Consider the following 24,903-nt stretch of genomic DNA (forward strand, 5'->3'; position numbering starts at 1 on the left):
AGAAGAAAATTGTTTATTTCCTTTACGCATTTAAAACAATTGATTAAAAAAGAAATGGACTAGATTTGCATGCATGTGATAGGCTGGAAATAATACATTTTAGATCTATACATGGAAATGCAAAACTTAGTATTTAAATCTGTGATTTAAATTATTTGCAGAAAATAAAATCAAAGATTTTATAGCCATCTCTAAGGTTTTAATTAATAAATTATAGGTTTAATTAGTTGCTGTTAATTTTATTAAATTTTGTCATTTGAATAGTTGCTGAAGAATTATCAAACTCTGTCATTTGTTTATTGTAGAAATAAATTCTACAGTTAATTAGTTTTAATGGAAGTAAATAAATTCTAAACATGTTGTTCTAAGAATATTTAGTACTGTTAATTACTTTATTTTTACAGAAAGAAAAGCCATATTTAGATAGCCTAACTATTTCTTCTTGGCAACAAGGATATTAATAAAAAGGAAATAATTAAAATGATTAAACTTGTAGAAAATATCTAATCTATTTTTTTTGTTCAGAATAAAAATAAATGCATGAAAAGAAATTTCCCTAGATTCAATACTATTATATATATATATATATACAAACAACTGATTTATATGCATGCATAAAAGCAAAAAAATGAATTCATTTCTTAAAGTTAAATAAATAAACTTGTTGTTTAAAATGTATATATACAAATACTTATATAATTGATTTCATTTAAATATAACAAAAAAAAAACTATTTATAATTTTAATTTAAACTAAAACAAAAAAAAAAAAATTAAATGTAGGGGGGTTCAGCTCGGGCTGAACCACTGTGCAATACACAGTGGACAGCGGGGGCCGAACACTGTGCATTGCACAGTGGGCGGTCTGGCCGGTGCCACTATGGGCGTCCACAATGGACGGCCCAAGGGCCGTCACTGTGGGCACTGCCACTGCAGGCGTCCACGGTGGACGGCCCAAGGGTCGCCACTATGGGCGATCGCAGTGGTCGTCGATCACTATGGAACCCCACAGTGCATGGCGCCGCCGGTACCGCCGCCCGTAGCCTCTCCTTCTCCCCTCCGTTGTGCCCTACCATGGCCACCGCCCAATAGAAAAAAAAAAAACCCGCGGCCTTGCAAATCCATGGTAAAAATAAAATAAAATAAAACCCTAGCCGGTTAGGGCTAGGGTATCATGTACAAGCAATAAGGAAATAAAAAAAAAAGAAATGGGAGGCCTATTTTTATAATAAAAAGGCTTAGGGTTGCATGGATAAAATACTATATATATATATATATATATCTATGTGTGTGTGTGTGTGTGTGTGTGTGTGTGTGTGTGTGTGTGTGTGTTATATACATGTAAGGTTATGAATATTAAATTGTTAAAATATATATATAGGTTGAGATGTTTTAAATTAAATATTAATGAAGTTAATATTAAATTTTAAATTTAAATAGATTGAGATGTTTTTTGAATTAAATATTTGTGAAGTTAATATTTAATTTTAATCAAATAAATTGAGATGATTTAAATTAAATATTTAGGGAATTTAATTCTATTGTAAATTTATTTTGACTATGGGGAGATATTTAAACTTATAGGTAAATATTCATTGTGAAATTAATTTACCCTAGGTCGGTTTAATTTAAGCACATTTTTAGTTATTGAAATATAACTTTTGGACATTATAAATAGAGTGCTAGGTCTAATTTAATTTGTTCCTTAAAACGAATTTTGATTTTTAGGAGATTAATAATATCTTCGCCAAATATTTTAGATAATTTTCATTAAGATAATTTAGTGATTAAAATTGTTGAGACAATAATAATTTCTTTGGAGAATTAATAATCCGCAACTAATTTTAAATTATTTTTACTTATTCGAGTTAGTAGATAAAGTTAACTCTAAACCTAGTTAAGACAAAATATGTTAGTGCATTTCATTAATGGCAATTTAATGTTATTAAGTTGGTGTTTTACAAAAAAAATTTATCCCGTTCTTGCCCTAAATTTTGGGCATGACATTTTGGTATTAGAGCAAGGTTTCTAACACTAGGAACCTTTCTCTATTACGCTTCGCTTTAATTGTTTAATTAATTTTATTATATTAATTTTCTAGGATATTTAAATTTAATTAATTAAATATTTTTCCAAAGAAATTAGTTATTTAATTTATTTTATTTTATTTTGCTCTTAGGATGCCTCTGACTACGCGACAAGCTTGCAAGCACGGAAGGGGTCCTAGGCATGTACGCATGGCACACGAAGAGGTAGATAGGGAGGAATCGGTCCCAGAAGGGAACCTAGAGGCTCCTCTTGAACAACTTGTTGACCCAAACCGAAACCTCTTAGAAGCAATCCACAACCTCATTGGAATAGTCCAGGATAGGATTCCAGCTGGGGATCATCATGTTGAAAATCAGAACTCAGGGAGTCATAGATCGACTGATAGGGAATGGAGTAGGAGTCCACCCCCTATTCCCGTAGAGAGTCAGGGTGGGAATGAGCTAGAATCTATGCACCTACCAGCTACACCTCCAGTGGCAGAGCCAGTGTATTATGAGAGAGCTTTTCGGGAGCCAGGGGATCTTATTAGGGAGGTTATGCACCTCCAGCCACCATCTTTTGGGGGATCTACCAACGGGGTAGAAGCTAAGGCTTGGTTGTTGAGCCTTGATAGGTGCCTTGCATTGTGCTCTTACGAGAGCAATCTAAAAGCACGTGTAGTAGTCCATCTATTGAGAGGGATGGCCTCCACATGGTGGAGACAGGAGGAATACAAGTGTGGTTTGGTTGCTGATACTCTCACATGGGAGATTTTTACAGAGAGGTTCAAGGAGAGGTACTTGTCAGAGCATTACAGACAGCGTAGGATAGACGAGTTCCATGACCTCTAGCAGAAGGGTCTCTCAGTGACCCAGTATGAGAGAAAATTCTTTGAGCTCTTGCCATACGTGGACTATCTAAAGGATGAGAAACTTCTCGTTAACCATTTCATCAGAGGGCTGAATGTCGGCATAGCAAAACCAGTGAGGATGTCCACTCCAGGGAGCCTTCAAGTTGTCGTGGAGAAGGCACTGATAGCAAAGGAGATTCAAGTCAGACCATAGGATACTAGGGATCTGTTCCAGAATTGAAACCCTACACCCTAGACATACGGATTTCAGAAACCCCATTGGAAGGGTAATAACAGAAACTCACAAGGGTTCTCCAAACCCCCTCCTCCGCAACAGTCACAATAGAATCAGAGGAAGAAGCCTCCACAGTATCAGCAGGGCGCAAAGCCCAAGCAGTGGCAGTCTCAGGGTTAGAGGCGAGATCAGAGAGCTTAGGTGCCTTACACACCTCCAACAAGGACTTAGCATTCCTCCAGGGGTGGGTATAGTGGATCTAGCAGGATAAGGGGATAGGCTTTCTCTAGGCCTCAGGGTGCCCAATTTCAGGCACACGGTGCTTGCTTTACATGTGGAGCCATGGGGCATATGGTGAGGGATTATCCTCAGGGTCAGATGGCAAGAAATCAGAGGATGGCTACTTTAGAGCCTACAGTTGGTGATATGGGCAGGTCCCATAGAGTCTTCACAGCGGTTGACAACCGCCAGGCTGAGAACTAGGCCACGGTCATTGAGGTTGCAGGTATGATCAAAGGTAACAGTGTATCTATATTATTTGATTCAGGAGCTACTGACTCCTTTATTTCTCCATTGGTTGTGGAGCGTTGCTAGCTAGTGACAACTAGACAGGGTGTTAGTTGGGAAGTGGAGTTAGCTTCAGGGGCTAGAGTATCAGTGGAATCAGAGGTTAGAGCATGTCAGCTTTAGATTGGTGATACCAATACCTTAGTAGACCTTAGAGTGACACCACTTGGATCTTATGGTATCGTACTTGGCATGGATTAGCTTTATGCCCATAGAGCCAAGATGGATTGCCGCCTAAAAAAGATCAAGTGTGAGGATGATCATGGTTTTCCCATAGTTATCACCGGGATTCAGAGACCCATGTCTCTTCATATGATCTCTACAATGCAGCTTAAGAGGAGCATGCGAAAAGGATATTAGCTCTTTGCCATCACTATCAGTGATAGGGGGGAAGAGGATGAAAAGGAAACATCAATTGATGACCATCCTATCCTTAAGGGATATTCAGATGTATTTCCCTCAGAGCTACCTGGAATGCTGCCCCGTAGAGAGATTGACTTTCATATAGACCTTGTACCAGGAGCTGAGCCAATTTCTAGAGCACCTTATAGGATGACCACAAATGAGCTTAATGAGCTCAAGATGTAGCTTGAGGAACTCCTAGAGAAGGGTCACATTCATCCTAGCATATCCCCTTGGGGTGCGCCAGTCATCTTCATAAAGAAGAAGGACAGATCTCTCTGATTATACATGGATTATCGTCAGTTAAACAAAGTAACCATCAAAAACTGATATCCTTTGCCCAAAATTGATGATTTATTCGACCAACTTTAGGGTGCCAAAGTATTTACCAAAATTGATCTGAAGTCAGGATACCATCAGCTAAGAATAGTGGAGAGTGATATCCACAAGACCACGTTTCGCACTAGATATGGCCACTATGAGTTCACCGTGGTACCATTCGGTCTTACAAATGCTCCCACTGTGTTCATGAGCCTCATGAATGGGGTATTCCGCACATTCCTTGACCATTTTGTGATCATGTTCCTTGATGATATTTTGATATATTCTCAGAATGAGAAGGAGCATGAGGAGCACTTGAGGTAGGTTTTGCAGTGTTTGAGGGACAATTAGTTATTTGGTAGTTTGTCAAAGTGTGCTTTCTTTCGATTAGAGGTCAAGTACCTTGGGCACATTATTTCCGGTGATGGGATCTCAATAGACCCATCAAAGATCAGAGCCATTATGGATTGGCCAACGCCAATAGTGTGATAGAGGTCAGGAGCTTCATGGGCTTAACAGGTTATTACCGATGCTTTGTTGAAGGATTCTCTAGAGTCGCACATCCTTTTACTTCTCTTCAATGTAAAGAGAAGAAATTTGAATGGACAAAGAAGTACAAGAGGGCCTTTCAGGAACTCAAAAAGGCACTTACTAGCACACCTATCCTTGTAGTACCAGATCCCTTAGCTGACTTCATGGTTTGTACAGATGCTTCCCTAGAGGGTTTAGGAGCAGTCCTTATGCAGGATGGTAGGGATATAGCTTTTGAGTCTAGGAAACTTAAGACTCATGAGCTTAACTACCCTACCCATGACCTTGAGCTTGCAGCAGTAGTGCATGCACTTGTGAGGTGGAGACACTTCCTTTTGGGTCATCACTTCGAGCTTCATTTAGACCATCAGAATCTTCAGTACATTTTCACTCAGCCAAATCTTAATGCATGACAAAGGAGATGGATGGAGTTCTTGTGTGAGTATGATTTTGATTTTCACTACATCAAAGGGAAAGAAAATGTAGTTGCTGATGCTTGGAGTATCTATGGGCATGGATTTGAGAGACCATATACTACAGTAGTTGCCAGAGGATGGATGGTATGTAGAGGTTTGTTAGGTGATACGATCTCAAGATACTCTAGAAGGGAAATATGTGGATTATTCTTTGGAGCCTGATGGATTATTACGCCATAGAGGGCGCATCTATGTACCTTCTTCTAGGGGATTGCGAGAGTTCATTATCACAGAGGCTCATAGAGCTCCTTATGCAGCACATCCCAGAGTTAAGGAGATGCATGCTGACTTGAGATAGTTATATCATTGGCTAGGAATGCGGCACCTCATTGCTGAGTTAGTAGCCCGATGCCTTGAGTGTCAAAGAGTCAAGGCGGAGCACCGCCATCCAGGTGGGTTGCTCCAGCCTCATGCTATACCAGAGTGGAAGTGGGATACTATATCCATGGATTTCATCATTGGTCTTCCTATCTCATCTCGTCGCCATGATGCCATCTTGGTGACAGTTGACAAGTTGACCAAAGTGGCCCACTTTTCACCAGTTCGTACTACCTTCACAACACCAGCAGTAGCACAGGTGTTCTTGCGAGACATTGTCAGACTTCATGGTGTTCCATGCAAGATTATTTTTGATAGGGATTCCCTCTTCACTTCTTCCTTTTGGAAGGCATTACAGGCAGCTATGGGCACTAAGCTCAATTTCAGTATAGCCTATCATCCAAAAATGGATGGTCAGACAGAGAGGGTTAACCAGGTGTTAGAGGATATGCTTCGCATGTACGTCATGGATCATCAGACCAGATGGGAAGAGTACCTTCCCTTAGTGGAGTTTTCCTATAACAATGGGCATCACACTTCTTTGGGGATGCCACCCTATCAGGCATTATACGGCAGGCCTTGTAGGACACCGTTGAGTTGGGACCACATAGAGGACAGAGTTGCTATTAGTCCTGAGATAGTTCAGGATATGGAACAATAGGTGGATTTGATTAGGCAACGTCTTAGAGAGGCACAGGATAGATAGAAGAAATATGCAGATGCGAAGAGGATAGATCGTAGCTACTTGGTTGGAGACAAAGTTTTCCTGAGAGTGCGACCGCATAAGAGTCCAATCTATTACGAAAAGGGTTCTAAGCTCACACCTCTCTTTGTAGGACTATTTGAGATCCTTGAGAGGATAGGACTAGTTGCCTACCATTTAGCATTGCCACCTAGCCTGTCATGCATCCACAATGTGTTTCATGTATCAGTTTTGAGGAAGTATGTCTATGATGAGTCTCACATTTTAGATTGGAATGCCTTGCAGGTGGAGTCGGATGGGCAGCTAGCTTTGGAGCCCATTAACATTTTGGCACACCGGACGCTATCCCTTCAAGGTCGAGAGCTAGACCAGGTTAGGGTCTAGTGGGATTGCTATGATGAGGTTACAGCATCATGGGAGGACACAACATGGATGAGATCAGAGTACCCCCATCTTTTTGATGAACTCTAGGAGGAAGTTCATGCCTAGAGGAGGAGGGTGTGAGGCCCTACCCCAACTCGGTCTAGCAGTTTAGTGATTTTTATGTTGAGACTATTATGGATACTTTATTTTTATGCATTATGGATTTAGAACTTATATTATTCCATGATTTGGATAACATTGCTATATGTTGATGCTTCATTTATATGCTTTATGTTATAGAACTCTATATGATTCTAGAATAAGATAAATTTGAGATGATGTATGTCATTAATGGATTTGCAGGACTTTCCTATGATGATAGAAATAGGATGCATGTTTTATATGGATCGAAATTATGAGAAATATGATAATTGCTTATGTTGAGTTATTTGGATGCAAGATGTATTGATTTAATGTATATTGTATGCAGAGTGTTTGATATGTATTCTTAATCCTATGTTTTACATTATATGAGGGTATCTGAAATTACTAATGTGTAACTGAGATGCACAGGAAAATTATCCATGTGACCATGGAAATATTATGGAGAACCAAACCTAGACCTATGTGCGTTCGTAAAACTAGGGTTTGTCTATTTGGAGAGACAACACCCCATTTGTACTGTATTTTATTCGTGAAAGTGATTGTTGCATGAATGTTAAATTGAATTTTGTTTATTTGTGCAAATCCAACAAGAGACAAGATTTCATGTATAATTTTGTAAAAGTATTTTCTTTGTGTCACTTGACACATGTTTTGATTTATGTTTGAGTTTTTAAATTTGTCTCTTGGAGGGAGTTGTTTAACTATAGCTTTTTCAATTAATTTAATGTGAATCCATAATTGCCTTGGGAAAAGAATCTTTGGGATGGTCAACTTAGGTTTAACCCAAAAATTAACTTCAGAAGGGTTTAAAAAGGGTTAAATGGACTCCTAGGGGTAGTATATTAGGGTTTCCTAAAGCCCATAAGGTATACCTAAGGGTTAGGAGTAATTTTAGGCATGTGTCAACTCTCATGTGACCATTTAAACACCCTAAAAAGTGACTTTTCTAAGTTGTGCGAAAATTGAAATTAGAAGGATCATCTAAGTTGTAAACTTTCCTTTTGGATGTGAGATCCCTTTCCCATTTTCTCCTACCTTTCCTTTTCAGTTTTAGAAACTTGTGAGAACTCTCACTAGGGTCTTCTTAAGAAAGAATGAGAGATTTTATGGGTAATCACCCACTCTCCATTTTTGGAAACAAGGAATTTTGAAAGGAAAAAGATAGATTTTGAATTAAGAATTTGGCTAAGTGTAGAAAGGAAAGACTTGTGGAATTGGGCTGCTCATCCTCAACAAAACTAGCATACCCTTGGGCATTTGAAGGTTGGTTTCACCTTACTTGTAATGTGTTTTCATATTGAATGTTATATTGAAAGAATATCTTGTGTAAAAAGTCTAGTTTTGTTGCATGTTTTCCCTTGGAAAATTATTGTGTTTTATGTTTTACTTTTGTATGGCATTTTATGCGCTTTGGGACTAATCAAGGCCTCCTACTCTTGGGATAGAGGATGGTCTTATGGGTGGTAGAAGTGACAGCCCTTGAGTGAGAGGCTCTCGTTATGAGAGTGATCACAATTTATTTTATGTGACCCTTGCTGCATGGCTTGTTTATGCATTTGGGGGTCATAAGGAGGGAAATAAGGCATGAATGTCTTAGGGGGCATAAGGATGTGGGGTTGTTATACTTATGATGTATTTGGTTTTCCATGAGGTGGCTATTAGTCTTACCATTCTTGCAGTCTCCTCAGGGTAATTGGTCCACTACCACCCTTGAAAAGACATCACAATGTGTGGTGCAGTGTAGCCCTGGGTTGGGAACGTGTTTGTGTTTATTTTCCCCTTGTTTACTGTATTTGCATGTGTGTAATCCTGTCTAGGGCTTGGTTCTCCAAGCTCAGGGGTGGCTACTAGTTAGCCTAGGCTGGGAGGTGAGCACTTCATGGTCATATCCTTTGATTATTTGCAGGTTGTTGGAAGGAAAGAATAGAACAAGTGGAAATTTGATGGAGCTATTTACTACAGAAAAATATTTGTAAATGATTTTTTTATCATTTTGAAAAGTCCTCATTTATTAGGAATGAGCGACTCATTTGTAAAGTGACAATAAAGTTGTTTGAAATATGTTTTAAAGGGTTGTGATATTTTTAGTATGCTAAATTTCAGAAAAGAAATAAGTATTTTTATAGTTTAAGTTTTCCTATGGTTCTGAAAAATAACATTTGTGTGTATGGGATATTCTAAAAATAAAGAAAATTGTTTATTTGCTTTACACATTTAAAACAATTTATTAGAAAAGAAATGGACTAGATTTGCATGCATGTGATAGGCTCGAAATAATACATTTTGGATCTATACATGGAAATGCAAAACTTAGTATTTAAATCTGTTATTTAAATTATTTGCAGAAAATAAAATTAAAGATTTTATAGCCATCTCTAAGGTTTTAATTAATAAATTATAGGTTTAATTAGTTGCTGTTAATTTTACTAAATTTTATCATTTGAATAGTTGTTGAAGAATTATCAAACTCTGTCATTTGTTTATTGCAGAAATAAATTCTATAGTTAATCAGTTTTAATGGAAGTAAATAAATTCTAAAGATGTTGTTCTAAGAATCTTTAGTACTTTTAATTACTTTATTTTTACAGAAAGAAAATCCATATTTAGATAGCCTAACTATTTCTACTTGGCAACAAGGATATTAATAAAAAGGAAATAATTAAAATGATTAAACTTGTAGAAAATATCTAATCTATTTTATTTGTTCAGAATAAAAATAAATGCATGAAAAGAAACTGCCCTAGATTCAATACTATTATATTTATATATAAATTTGTATATATATATATATATATATATATACACACAAACAACTAATTTATGTGCATGCATAAAAGCAAAAAAATGAATTCATTTCTTAAAGCTAAATAAATAAACTTGTTGTTTAAAATGTATATATACAAATATTTATATAATTGATTTCATTTAAATACACAGTGGATGGTGGGGGCCGAACACAATGGACGGCGGGGGCCGAACATTGTGCATTGCACAGTGGGCGGTCTGGCCGGCGCCACTATGGGCATCCACAGTGGACGGCCCAAGGGCCATCACTATGGGTGACCACAGTGGGTGCTGCCACTGCGGGCGTCCACAGTGGATGCCCTGAGGGTCGCCATTGTGGGCAACCGTAGTGGTCACTGATCACTGTGGAACCCCACAGTGCACGGCACCACCAGTACCGCCGCCTGTAGCCTCTCCTTCTCCCCTCCGCTATGCCCTACATGGCTGCCACTCGATAGAAAAAAAAACAAAACCTGTGGCCCTGCAAATCCATGGTAAAAATAAATAAAAATAAAACCCTAGCTAGTTAGGGCTAGGGTATCATGTACAAGCAATAAGAAAATAAAAAAAAAAAGAAATGGGAGGCCTATTTTTATAATAAAAAGGCTTAGGGTTGCATGGATAAAATACTTCTATTTTTATATATAGAAATATATATATATATATATATATATATATATATATATAAGGTTATGAATATTAAGTTGGTAAAATATATATATAGGTTGAGATGTTTTAAATTAAATATTAATGAAGTTAATATTAAATTTTAAATTTAAATAGATTGAGATGTTTTTTGAATTAAATATTTGTGAAGTTAATATTTAATTTTAATCAAATAAATTGAGATGATTTAAATTAAATATTTAGGGAATTTAATTCTGTTGTAAATTTATTTTGACTATGGGCAGATATTTAAACTTATAGGTAAATATTCATTGTGAAATTAATTTACCCTAGGTCGGTTTAATTTAAGCACATTTTTAGTTATTGAAATATAACTTTTGGACATTATAAATAGAGTGCTAGGTCTAATTTAATTTGTTCCTTAAAACAAATTTTGATTTTTAGGAGATTAATAATATCTTCGCCAAATATTTTAGAGAATTTTCATTAAGATAATTTAGTGATTAAAATCGTTGAGACAATAATAATTTCTTTGGAGAATTAATAATCTGCAACTAATTTTAAATTATTTATACTTATTTGAGCTAGTAGATAAAGTTAACTCTAAACCTAGTTAAGACAAAATATGTTAGTGCATTTCATTAATGGCAATTTAATATTATTAAGTTGGTGTTTTACAAAAAAAAATTATCCCGTTCTTGCCCTATATTTTGGGCATGACAACAGAAGATTATGTGATAAAATTATTTCTCAGGACTTTGAAGGATAATGCAAGAGTATCTTATGAATCACTCCCTACACATAGCATCTCATCATGGAGGGAGTTGGAGCAATGGTTCCTTGATGTTTTTGATGCAGGTGAAGAGGGAAGTGTGAGCTATGAGCCAGAGGAGGACCAACAATGCATAATAGAAGCAAAAGTTTGTATGTCTCCTTTGGATGAATTTATTGACATAGAAAAATAGGAAGATGAATCTACAACACAATTATTTATGAGGATGTTCAATATATAGACAAAAATACCTTCGAACATCAAGCCCCCATTTTCAAGAAAAATGCATGAGTTGGGGATTTATCATGATCCTCAGGTAAGGCTTCTACTTGAGATTTTATATGAAAACATGTTAGAGGAAGAATCTGATGATAAAGAAGAAATTATGAATTTAAGTAGGGAAGAATCCATATATGTAGGTACAAACATAAATATAAAGAGAAAACATTCCTCGGTCCAGAAGAAATTTTGTATTTGTTAGTAAAGAATATGAAAGATATGTTTAGAAGAATGATCCAATTTTTTTTCAGAATAAACAAACTAATGGATTAGGGAAAATTTAGGGTCTATTTGATGAAGAAAATGATGATTCCTAGGAAAATAATACATTAGGGGAATACATACACAGTCAGGAGTGTAATAGGAAATGTGTCCTTGAAAATCCTTTTGAATTTTTTTTAAATCCTCAGTATCATGAAACCCCACATGAATGTGAGGAAATAATTTTTTGTGAATCATTTTTTAGTCCCTCGTATGAAATTATTGACTATCCAAGAAGTGAAGGCAAAATGGATTTACATTCAGTATACAGACATGAAGAAACTTCAACAAATAGCAATTATGAAGATATTGTTCCTATTAATGAGATAGATAGCAATTATCAGGAGAATACTGTTAATAAAGGTATGCAGTATGATAATCTTTTGTGTAATGAACCAGAAGAGGGTTTGCAAAAAAATATGCATACACATTATATGTTTCCAAGCCCATTATTTGAAAGATATAAGGAAAATATACCCCTGAATAGTTTTTCAGAAAAAGCATATAACACAACATTGGGAAAAGATGTTACATATAGAGAAAAGAATGAAATATTTTTACATGACTTTTATGAAAGTGATATATGTTTGGAAACCTTATCTAAAAAGAAAGAAAAAAGTATTTCCAAAGATGATCAAAAAATTTCAGGACCACTATGTAATAAAATTATGGGAGATAAAAAAATAATATGTGGTAATATGATTAAAGAGGATAAGGTACTCCTGCAAAGTATTCCTAAAAATGACATATGCCCAAAGTTGATATACAAAGAAAATAAAATGTGTAGGGAACATGGGAATGTAATAATAATTGAAAAAATACAATGTGGCACAAAAGGTAATTATGAAAATATGGGGGAGCTCAATTTGTATATTATGATCCGAGAGATAAATATCTTAAAAGGTTATGATAAATATTTTATTTTTCACCCAAGGAATATTATGCAGTCTAAAAATGAGTTATATAGTGAAAGGGGTATTCAAAATTATGATCACACTCAGGTAAAGATTACATATAATAATGTTGATTTGACTTTTTCAAAAGAGGAGGTATGTGATAAAATATTAAGGCTTCCAAAGGAATATAAAGTTAAAAGGTAGTATAAGTACAAGATTAAAAATCATAAAGAAAACGGATATAAATGTAATCATTTATATTCAAACCAAGTGATATTTTTGGGATATTTATTTGAGAAATACTATGATAAAATGGATACAACAAAATGTACAAATAGTAAGGCAAGTAAGAGTAATGACATCTTCAGGACGTGCATGTTATTACAAGAGCAAAATCAGGTATTTGATAGAGGAAAGGGAATATTGTCATTTTCTGGGGGGCCTCAGGCCACCCAATTTTATTCAGAGGAGAACCTACAGAAGGGGTGCTATCTAATGGTTTTCTTTTCCAAAGATAACTGAGATCTCGCTATGCTCACATGGAGCATACGTCCCCAGAAAGAGCCACTATTGGAACCCTAAAATTTTCAAATTTTAGTTCTAGATTTATGTCAAAAAGTAGATTTCTATGCTCAATCATGTGTAACATCTATAATCAAGCAAGTTCGTTCAATTCTAATTTGTAGAAACTAGGTCTGATGCATCCATCAAGAGGTCAACTTGAGGTATGTATATGTTTCACAAATTCTGGAATCAAGCTAGGTATACTTTTTTGAACCATAATTATTTTTCATCTCAACACTTTAGGTCAAATTAACTATTCCTTTGTATTTCATGTATATCTCAAGACCTACGTTTTGAATTTCGGATTCATATGAGATTATTTGATATGTTTTCTAAAGGCAAATCTAAATTCAAATCTTTTTAGTCAGATGTTAGTAAATCATTTTCCAGGAGAATAACTGAAGAACATGGAGCTGCGTCAGAAAAGGGAAAGCCTTTATCCCACATTGTTTGTGGGATGGGATTTTTTAACACTTAAATCCAAAGCGGCCCATATGATAACTATCGAAAGACAAATGGCTTTTAGTGTGAAGAAGGCTAAACATAGTGGACCCCATGCATGCGGACATGCATCTCAAGGCAACCAAAGTTTTGTGATAGACTGGCAAGGATGGAGGCTAAAGATCAAACAAGTCAGGAAGATCTGATGGTCGGGCGAAAAGATCCAACAACTATCGCTACACCACAATGGGAAACTACTCGATGAATATCCATTGTGACTTGTGACAAGGTAGAGCTTCATTCTGGCGGTTAGTGAGGTCATGCTATGGTGGCAGGGCAAGGAATCAGGAGCCAATCAGGATGTGCCACATGGTGGAGCGTAGAAGAAGAACCCATGTCCAAGTGGTGGGTAGGTGGATCCATGGGTGAACCAAAGAGTAACATGCGACATAGATGGATAAAGAGAAGAGAGAGTTGCTCAGGCAAGGTTTAAGGTTGAGCAGATAAGGAAGATCAGATGGTCAGCCGAGTTGATCCGACAGTGGTCGCTATACCGCAATTAGAAGATGTGTGATGTTTATTCACTGTGACATGGCGATCGAGTGGTGGGGCCAGCTAAGGAAGCAGTTCGAAGGAGATAACGAGTGAGCAGGTTGGAAAAGATCTAACAAGTGTCGCTGATCCGCTATGTAGAGATGCACAATGAATATCCATCATGGATCAGTGACAAGGAAGAGTTAAAGTTGAGGTGGGTCCGGCGGTACTGAGATGGTAAAACCGGGTATTGCCTAAGGTGATCCACAATCGAACCAGAAGTAGACACGTGGCAGGGTGCATTAAAGATGAATTTCATGTGTATTTATCCTAAATAAAGTGCCTTGAATATATATTTTAGGGTAAGGTATTATTTTATATGAATCGATGCTATGTTTGCAAAATATTTTTGAAGGGAAATACTTTGGTTTTAATCAATTATTTTAAACAAGTATTTTCAAACTAAAATCTAAGGTGGAATACGTTTTATTCAAATCAAGGAATCTGATTGGCTTATCTTGTGTGTAGAAAATAATGAGAAGATAATGAATACTTGCTGAGGAATTTTATCAAGGTGGAGAATACAAAAGCACATTATGAAAGCATCATTTCATATTTTTAGGGTTCTCATTTGTAATTATTTATTAAACCAAAGGGTGTGTCCTTTGGAAGGGAACTGTCTGTAACTCCCTTCTGTGTATGAAAGGGTGTGTCCTTTCATATATGCCTTTTGATTTACATACTTATGGGGAGTCATTCTTATATGTAAAAGGATAGGAATCATGAGAACAAGATACTGTTGTAAGGATTGAATATCATTTTGTATTAGAGAAGTCTATAGGAAGAAGAAGTATCATTTTGTGCAAGCAATTTGTAATGGAGTATCTGCAAGTGCAACTTATGTATGCAATTATTTCCTGAAGATTAATATACAAGGTTCGCTATTTCTTTTTTCAAATATTGTGTACACTTTTTTTTTGATGATTATCTTTGTCCTCTTGATAAATCTATTTATAGATTTTCTATGATGTGAATCACATGTCGTTGCATTAAGTGAAAGATGTAGTTCTTATTTTTTGTGTAATGCATACTGAACCTTCATAGTTGATGATAAATTATCTCTTGAGTTGATAAGATATTTTGTCCACAAAGTGTCATATATATCCTTGGATAGAGGTAGTGGTCTGTTATTGATCTTTTAAGGTTTTGATCTGTATGCATTCAAGGTCCTTGATAGAGAAATGTTCTTCCCAAATCCTATATGAATTGATCTATGCAGATTTCATTTAAGTCCTGAAAGAAATCTCATTTTCAATATACATTCACAACCATTCCTTTTCAAAGCATTTTGTTAAAGCACATAATAAAGCATAGTTGCGGAACAATAATTTGCCAGTTGTGTAAACTTGCTAAAAGGTTTAAATCCACTATAAATAACCTCTTTTGTGCTTGAGAGGAAGAGGCATACCCACCTAGGTTCAGTGGAGCCTAAAGTGCAAAGGGATTTGGTCTTTGACCATCCCTCTTCGTTGGCCGAGGATGATTGGACTACTTGAGGATTTGGCAAGTCTTTTGGTTTTCCAATCTATGGTTTTGGGAACCAATAGAACTGCATCGATAGTCTTAATCCAGAAATACTTTATCCAAGATATCTAGTTAGCCAAATCTCCATACCGGATTAGATCAGTAGGTCGAGTTGCCATGAATGACAACTCCTAAGAATATATATAAGAAACAAGAAACACCAATCTTTACCAGAGCATCACCAGAACATCAAATGCCAACATGATGCAGTGTTCAACAAATTGCAGGGGCTAAGTCATCTAAAGATATTTGGGATAAATTGAAGAATGTAGTTGAAGGAGATGAGAAGATGAGGTAAGCCAAGATTACAAATCTAAAACATAATTTTTTGAATATGAGGAAGTTTGATGATGAAAACATTGAAGGATACATTCATCAAGTGATTGAAATAGTAAATGCTCTTAGAAGTGTTGGTGGATCAGTAGAAGAAAGTGAAGTTGTAAGGAAGATAATGACAATATTACCCAAAAGTTACAAGTCAAAGAAGTATGACATTTAGGAAAGTTGTGACATGAATAAATACACTATGAATCAGATTCTCAAGTCACTTGCTATCTTTGAGATTACAAAATTAGATGACATCAAGAAAGAAAGAAATAAAGGGAGGAGCATTCAAAGCTACAAAGAAGTTGTTGGATATTAGAGTTGTTGGAATGTGTTGTTGTCATTAATGTCAACATATTCTTATGTTACAAAGAATTGGTGTATTGTAGAGAGTTGGTTTTGGTGATCTATTGCAGATGTGATGCAGTTTATTGAGTTTTGAGATTCTTATCTCTAGTTGATTCTATATTAGTTTCATGATGCTATGAGGTAATTTGGTCGAGTTGTGTGGTCTGGTATGTGGACTAGTTTTTCAATATTCGATGTTACAGAGTCATGGTATTTGATTTATATTGCTTTGAAATGATGATATCTTGAGTTGTGGATTTTGAAGAGTATTTGGGACATTCATGTGTGTCCTCAAATGAGATGGTTCATGATTTGGAACTTCGCAAGCATATCTTTGAGTTTGTCAGTTGGTGTTATTGATCTCCAATGATGATGTTAATGATGATTCTTTCTATTTGGATTGTTGTTGTGATTGTAGTGGAATCCACGTTGCTTGTTGATGTTCTCTAATTGTGTCCTATGGGTTTTGGTGGACTGTGTTGATCGTGGTGCCCGCTATTGAATATTTTATTAATCTGGTGATATTCTTTGTGTTATGCGACATATTCGGTGGTGTATCATGTTGTGGATGATCTTGGAGAATTATTTGGTGGTGTTTCATGTTAGAGGATTTGATTTGGATCCATGCTATGTCCTTGATGACATTGTATTGGTCTAGTTATGGATTTATGTATCGTGTGATGTAATTTTGTAATTAGGTCTTATGTGTTGAGCTGACCTTAAGGGTAAGGTTGATGACTTGTATAATTAAGTGTTGAAATCATGTTATTTGTGTGTTTGTGGTTATGTTTATTATCTGATACTGTATTGTATGAGCAAACAAGTGAATCTATCATTCAAAAGTGTGCAAGAGTAGAGAATAGTTGTTGTGCAGACAGTGTGTTTAACCAAAACTGTCATCAGACATTTAGAGATGCTATTTTTTCAGTTCATGTAATCTGGATTGTTGTCTAATCTTTGTAAGGTAGTGAGCCTTCCCAAGGTTGTATCCCTTTGTTGTTTTCAGTAATGAGATATAGGCGGTGTGCCTGAATGCATGTGCATACCCCATTGTAATTTATACACATACAACTACAAAGTATCATCTTATTGTGGGTAGTTTCCCACCGTGTTTGTTTCCCTTAATCGAGTTTTCCACGTCAAAATCCATGTGTTATGTGTGTTTTTGATGTGGTGTTTATCTTTGTTATTACTATTTTTTATTAGATCTAAAGTTGAAGTTAATTTGTTTCAGTTTGGTGATAACTGATTCAATCCCCCCTCTTAGTTTTCTTGCTGCTTTGCTGCCAACAATTGGTATCAGAGCTAGATCCTCTGGAAGGAGCTTGGCCTCTTGAGGAGATCAGGGATGATAGTTATTGTTTTCAAGGAGTCTAAGGTTTGATGGAAATAATTACTCTATATGGAAGCACCAAATGGAAGTTCACTTGAATTATCTTGGAAAAGATTATTGGAAGATCACAAATAATGTATACATTGTTCCTCCGAATGGTCCTGTTACTACAACTAAGATCAAGGATGTTGAAAGTAATATTAGAGCTAAAAAGGAATTGCTAAGTGCCCTGATTGATGCAGAGATGACTAATGTGATGGGATTGTAGACTACACATGAGATCTGGGTGAAGCTTAAAACCCTGTATGAAGGAGATAAACATGTGAAAGTTGCTAAATTACAGAGCTTGAAAGGAAAGTATGAGTTGCTGAGAATGGGAGAAGATGAGAGTATTACATCCTTTATGGCTAAAGTGAATGATCTTGTGATGAACATAAAAAGTTTCAGTGGAGTTCTTGAAGAATATGAGATTGTGGCTAAAGTATTAAGATCGTTGTCTCCTATTTATAAACATAAAGTTGTTGCTATTGATGAGATATGGACTGTGATGACTGTGATGAGATATTTTGGTTGGTAAGCTTGTTGCTTTTGAATTGAGAAAACTTGGTGAATCACATGGTAAAATTGAGACTACATTTAAATCTACTATATCTAGGAAGCATAAGTATGATCCGCGAGAAAGTTCAACTAGGGTGTCTAGATATGAAAGAGAAATAAGAGATATGGAAGAACAAGAAAGAGAGCTAGAAGAGCTTGAAGAACTTATTGCTAGAATGTTGCCTAAGGGAGCTAGTAAGTATGAAGGAAAGTTACCTTTGAATTTTTTTTCTTGCAATAAGATTGGTCATTTTTCTTCTAGCTGTCCTAAAAGAGAAAAAAAAGTGTTAAAGTATGATAAGCCTTACAAGCCTAACCGGAAGTATAGATATTAGAAGAAATATTATTATGCTATTGATGAAGGTGTGATAGATGAGGATTCTGAGAAAGGGAATTCTGAAGATGAATACTTGTGCATTGCTATCAAGGAAGATGATCTGATACCTATTGATTCTACAAGCTGTACTATTCAAGAGAAAGCTTTGGCTACTAAGATTGATGAGAAAGATGAATGGGTGATTGACAATGGTTTTTCACATCATATGATAGGAGATAATGGTAAATTTATGAATATGGAGAAGTATGATGGTGGTTTGGTGAGATTTGGAGACAACAAAGCTTGTGTAATCTATGGTACAAGTTCTATTTCTCTTGATGGTAAGCATAATACCGATGATGTTTTATATGTTGAAATTTTGAAGAATAATATTTTGAGTGTTGGATAAATGGTTGATAAGGGATGTGATTTTAAATTTATGAATAGGAAATGTAAGATCTTGAATAGCTCTGATATAGAGATTGCATCGGGTACTAAAACTAAAGGTGATATCTTTCATCTGAATGCTAGTGAGAAAATTTATTTGATTGCTTAGATTGATGAGAGTTGGTTGTGGCAAAGGAGAATGTGTCATGTTAAATTTGACTGCATAATTAAGATTAGTTCTACTCAATCTATTAGAGATTTGCCTAAGATTGTGAAGCCTACTAATCTGGTATGTAAAGAATGTCAATTGGGAAAGCAAACAAGAATTTCATTCAAGAGAAAATTCTATACATATAATGGATAATTAGATCTTGTGCATATTAATTTATGTGGACCTTCTAGAGTAAGAACATTGTAGGGAGACATATGTTGTTCTCCATTTTGAAAACTTTTGTTTCTTCTCTTTAAAAGTGAAAATTACTGCCTCTATGCTGCAATGGAAGAGAACAACAAAAGTTTGAAATAAAGACAACAATATGAGGTTCCAGAATTAGGAAACCTCCTACACTTTAAGCTTACAAAAGCTTGGGAAGGTGAACCATTTGAAAGACTATTTTCTCACAAAAATAGTAAATGGTTTGTAGAAAACTAGTGTAAATTCCTGCAAAATTTCCTTACTGACTAGTACAACTAACCTAAATGGAAAATTGATTTGACTTTTTAAAAGAGGATCATGAAATGCAACAAAAACCAATAGATAAACTAGTACCTTATCCAGGCAACAGAGTCATCTACAACAAACTGCAACGTGACAAGAAAAACTAGTATACAAATCACAAGTTCTTGATCTATCAACTCTGAATATGCCTGACATACACAGAGTCCTAATATGCATCAGACTTCATCATCCAATCCACGCCAAGAGTACTGATATCAATGACTTTGTTTAAAGTATTTAATATTTTTCTCCTTAAGAAAAAGACTCTGAACAACTTCATTAGATGCCTAACAAATAATTAAAATATGCAATCCTTGATTACTTAAATGAAATAAACACCAATATAGTGACATAGAGACAATGCAAATCTAGATTTAAATTCTCTAGACTGTATATTTCATTCCTCTATGAGAAGGTTACAAGTACTTCATATTTGACTCAAAAATTGCTAAGACAAAGGCCTATATTAATTTTGCCAGAGTTTAGCTACAAAAATTTGTGTCCCTTTTCTAGGTAGCCTTGGTATCCTTTTATAGAAATCAAGATGCAACAAGCTTTAGACCACCTAGAAGAAAAATCTTACCCTAACAGTCATTTATTGAAAAAGTTATATGTCCATGCCATTGCAGTTGAGGGAGAAACCTAACATTCTTTCTGGGATGCGTGCTTCATTAATTCACTGGGTATTCATTTGGAAGGTGGCCGAAAGGGCAGGCTCCTATTACCCAAAATTGGTTGCAACAATCGACAGCTTCATAATACCGGTGGATCATCTTGTGCCAAAGCATTGATGAGTTCTTATCACAGAGCGGTGCACCCTTATGTTCTTCACATATCTCCTTGTAGATCTCCTAGGTACCTCTCACCAACCCATTTTCATCTTGAAGCAATGTCATATGCAACTTGCATAGCTCTGTCGATATTTCTTTTGAATATTTAAAATTCTTTGGCGCCAACAGATCAAGAGGCCTTCTCTCTGAGCACTTTTCCTTTAGTTGCCAAGTCGCAGCCTTTAAATTTTGGATGAGTTTCCATCGTGGTATAGTGACATCCATCTGATCATGGGAAACTAACACGCCTTTTAACTTCCCTGAGTAATCCACTTAGAAACAAGCCCCACCACCTGGTCTCTGGCTATTAAAAACTTAACCACTACTGCACTTGGCCTATAGAAAATCTAATCTTTCTAACTGAAGAATAAACCCTAAGATCCTGAGGTCACTGTCTGAAAAATACTTGCCGTGGGTTGCACTTGACTATAAAATCAGATTCCTCGGATTGAGAGCCATCCATTGATACTTGACAAATTCATATCTGGGCATAAATTAACCCTCGTAGATCTCGGCCACATGTCACCTCCTAGTTTGCTCGTGAGTCCCTCTGGACTCCACCTATCCTGCCACTTCATCAGTCGCCAAGTCGCAGCCATTAACATTTGGGCACCTTCATCTTGCGGTATGGCGACAGTCATAGATCTTCTTTGAACTTTCTTGTTCTTTACTTCCTCTGAACTGTTCTTCCTACGGGTCCCATTGCTTAGTCGCCAAGTCGTGCCTCTTAGCCATTGAGCATATTTTTATCATGACATGGTGACCACCATGAAATCATCCATCCAACTGTTAGATCCTCTTGACTTGCCCACCGGTTAATTCACCTAGGCTACTCTCCTCTCTGGCGGATATCACTCTTTCGGCCAAACATCCTCTTCGGCTAGTTGTTTTCTTATTTCATCAAAACCATAGTTTCATTGATGCCATTATTTTATCGGCAGGATCTATTGATATCTCTTTGATGTGCCCTTGTCGATGGAACTGAGCTTTCGGTGAGACCATTTAGAGGTTCATCGCATTCAAAGCCTACCTGACATTCATCTTGATGACATACCACCTACTCTGCCACATGGCACACCACTGGACCTTCCACTTCATCAGCTACGTGGCAGTATGTGGCACCTCATGATTTTCTCCTGAGATCCGCTTGGGCATGGCCCCATCTAACACCTCAGCACTACTGGACCCACCACTCTTTCGGCTAAACCTCTTCTTCGACTAGCCATTTTCATATTTTATCGAAACCCTAGTTTCATTGACACCTTTAATGTCGATGAAATCGATGCCTTCGGTGAGTCCCTTCAATGATCCATCGAAGCCATGGTCTGATCGATGTACACCTTCATAATATGTCAACTGTTTGCCACGTGGCACCCTTTGATTGGCTCTAGAGTTTACAACTGGGTGCCACTTGTCGTGAGGGTATTCATTCTCGGCTCTCCACTCTAACACCTTAGCATGACCTCCACAAACCGCTAGAATGAACCACCTGCCTTAACCACTTACATTAATTGTCGACCATGATTCACTACTAGTGGTTTGTCGCCAAGTCGCAGGCGATATCTGGCGAGCATGTTTACATCGTGACATAGAGACAGCCCTTGGATCCATCTTGATCACCGTTGATCTTTGTTGATATGCTCGACCCTTAGCCCCTCTGAGCAGCAACATCCTATGCCACGGTGTCACCACGTGTCCGCCACTTGTTTGCCACCTCATCAGTCACCAAGTCACGGCCATTAATAGTCGATCACCTTCGCACGGTAGTATAGCGATGGTTGTGGATTTGCATTCAACCTGCTCGCTATTTAACTTGCCCTTTTACTTTAAAATTTTGGGTGCTTTGAGATGCGCACACGGGCCCACCACTTCTGAGTTGCCACTTGCCAAAAGCCTGTAAGCTTTGACATTTAGGATATATGCTGCCTTGCACATAAATACTGAAATGCTCCTCCCTACGGCCAATGTGGGATAAAAGGTTCACCTTAGCCCTTTCCATCGGGTCATCGGGATAGTCTGAAAACTTGACTTCTGATCTTCTTGGACTTTCTGTGCTTCACACCTTTCTCATGGGTCCCACCACTTAGTCGTCATGTCATGACAAATAACCATCGAGAACTTTTGGGTTGCGGTATAGCGACAATCGTGAGATCAACAGGAACCTGCTTGATCTTTAGGAAGCCCGAAAGATACATAGGAAAAGACACAAGACTTAGGCAAAATTAAAATTTATCAGAACCTGCCCAGGCCTAGACTTAAAAGGGGCCCTCTCTTGACAACACATAGACCCTTCCACTTAAGTGGAAAAAGGCAACAAGCAAAGACCTTGGATAAAAAGAAAGGGACATGTTGAACCATGAACCTTGAACCGATTTGCAAATGGTTCAACACTGACCTAACACATTCTCACTTGCTTATTAAAAAATAATACAAAGCCATGATGCAAGCAGGAGAAGTGGTTGAACCTTGCACCAAAAAGGTTCAAGGGTTCAAGTTCAAAGTGAATTACAATAATGCGCTTGCCTTACCATAAAACAAAGCCACAAAGAGAAATACATAAAGCAAGGCTTCATTCGGTCACCAAATTTAGCATGATTTTTATGAGTCCCAACAACATATACTTTATGTTACTGATTGATGACTATTCCAGGATGATCTAGGTCACTTTTCTAAGGGAGAAATCTGAAGAACGAGAGAAATTCAAAATATTCAAAGATAAAGTGGAGACAGATACAGGATTGATGCTGAAGTGTCTGAGGTTTGATAAAAGAGGAGAATTCATTTTTGGTGAGTTTAATTATTTTTGTGAAGAGAATGGAATCCAGTGATAGTTATTTGCTCTGAGAACCTTTGAGCAGAATGGAGTCATTGAAAGGAAGAACAAAACTATTTTGGATGTTGCTAGAACTATGATGATTCAAGGAAATGTTCTATATATCTATTGGAGAGAATTTGTTAGCACTGCCGTATACACATTCAACTAGGTGCATATAAAAGGTGATTTCGATAAGACCCCTTATGAGCCATGGTTTTGTCATGTTCCTATAGTTAGATATTTTAGAATCTTTGGAAGAAAATGTTATATCAAAAGAGATGAGGATATAGGTAAATTTGATGCAAGATGTGATGAAGGAATGTTTTTGGGATATTCTACTAAAAGCAAAGCCTACCGGTGTTACAATAAGAGATTGAGAAAGATAGTGGAAAGTGAAAATGTGAAGGTAGATGAGAATCATGAGAAGCAAATCAAAGCATGTGGATATGAGTCTGATGATCTGGATATTACTGCAAAGCAAGTGCAGAGTCTGAGCATGAATCAGAGTGATCCGATTGAGATAGAGATAGTAAATGTTGATGTTGTTGTCGGTGAAGAAGTTCAAGAGCCTAAAAATTAGAATAATCAGAAGATGCCAAGGTGTGTAAGACTAAATAATTCAAAGAATTAGATTATTGTTGATAAAAATAAAGGTGTGATGACTAGGAGAAGAATTGTTGCTGAAGAGACATGTTTAATTTTCAAAGATTGAGCTTAAAGATATTGTTGAAGATTGTAAAGATGAGAACTGGGTTAAAGATATAGAAGAAGCATTAGATCAGATTGAGAAGAACAAAACATGGGAACTTGTTCTAAGACCTAAGGACAAGAAAGTAATTGGTGCTAAATGGGTGTTCTAGAATAAGCTGAATGAAGTTGGAGAAGTTGTCCGAAATAAAGAAAGACTAGTGTCATGTGTGTGAAGTAGGGTACTTGTAGCTGCAACATAAACACTCAATAGATCATTACAAGAATGGTTAGAAAATTAAAATTAAATGAGAGATAAACCATGACAAAGTGACCTATCACCTCCTAAGAGATGCGAGTGTGGATTTTCTCTTAGATCTAGATGAGCAATCCCAGTGACTTGACTACACCAAGACGGGGGATTTAAAATGATATGATGTGCAAGCTAGATAAATGCATGATTAAACTAAATTGATCCAAGAAGATAATTAATCTAATGATATGTATTGATTATGCTAAATCAAGATGCAATTAAGCTAGATGAGGGATTGCTTATGCTATATTATTAAACAATTATGCTAGAAGATGATCAAATTAAGCTAAATCTAAGATGCAATTGCATATAATAAAAATGCTTAAATGAAATGAGATGGGATGTGCCTATAATAACAATGCTTAAATGATATGAGATGAGATCCTTTGTGCTCCAAAATGGGGCATATTTATAGGATTTTCAAGGCCAGGGGTGAGGTGGTAGGATTCAATAGTAAAGATTGAGCCTGAAGATATCAAGGGTCAAATTGGAGGAGGTTGGAGAAGATGTTGGAGGGAGGGACACTTGTCAACTC

Source organism: Cryptomeria japonica, chromosome 7 (assembly GCF_030272615.1).
Source record: "Cryptomeria japonica chromosome 7, Sugi_1.0, whole genome shotgun sequence".
Taxonomy (NCBI): Eukaryota; Viridiplantae; Streptophyta; class Pinopsida; order Cupressales; family Cupressaceae; genus Cryptomeria; species Cryptomeria japonica.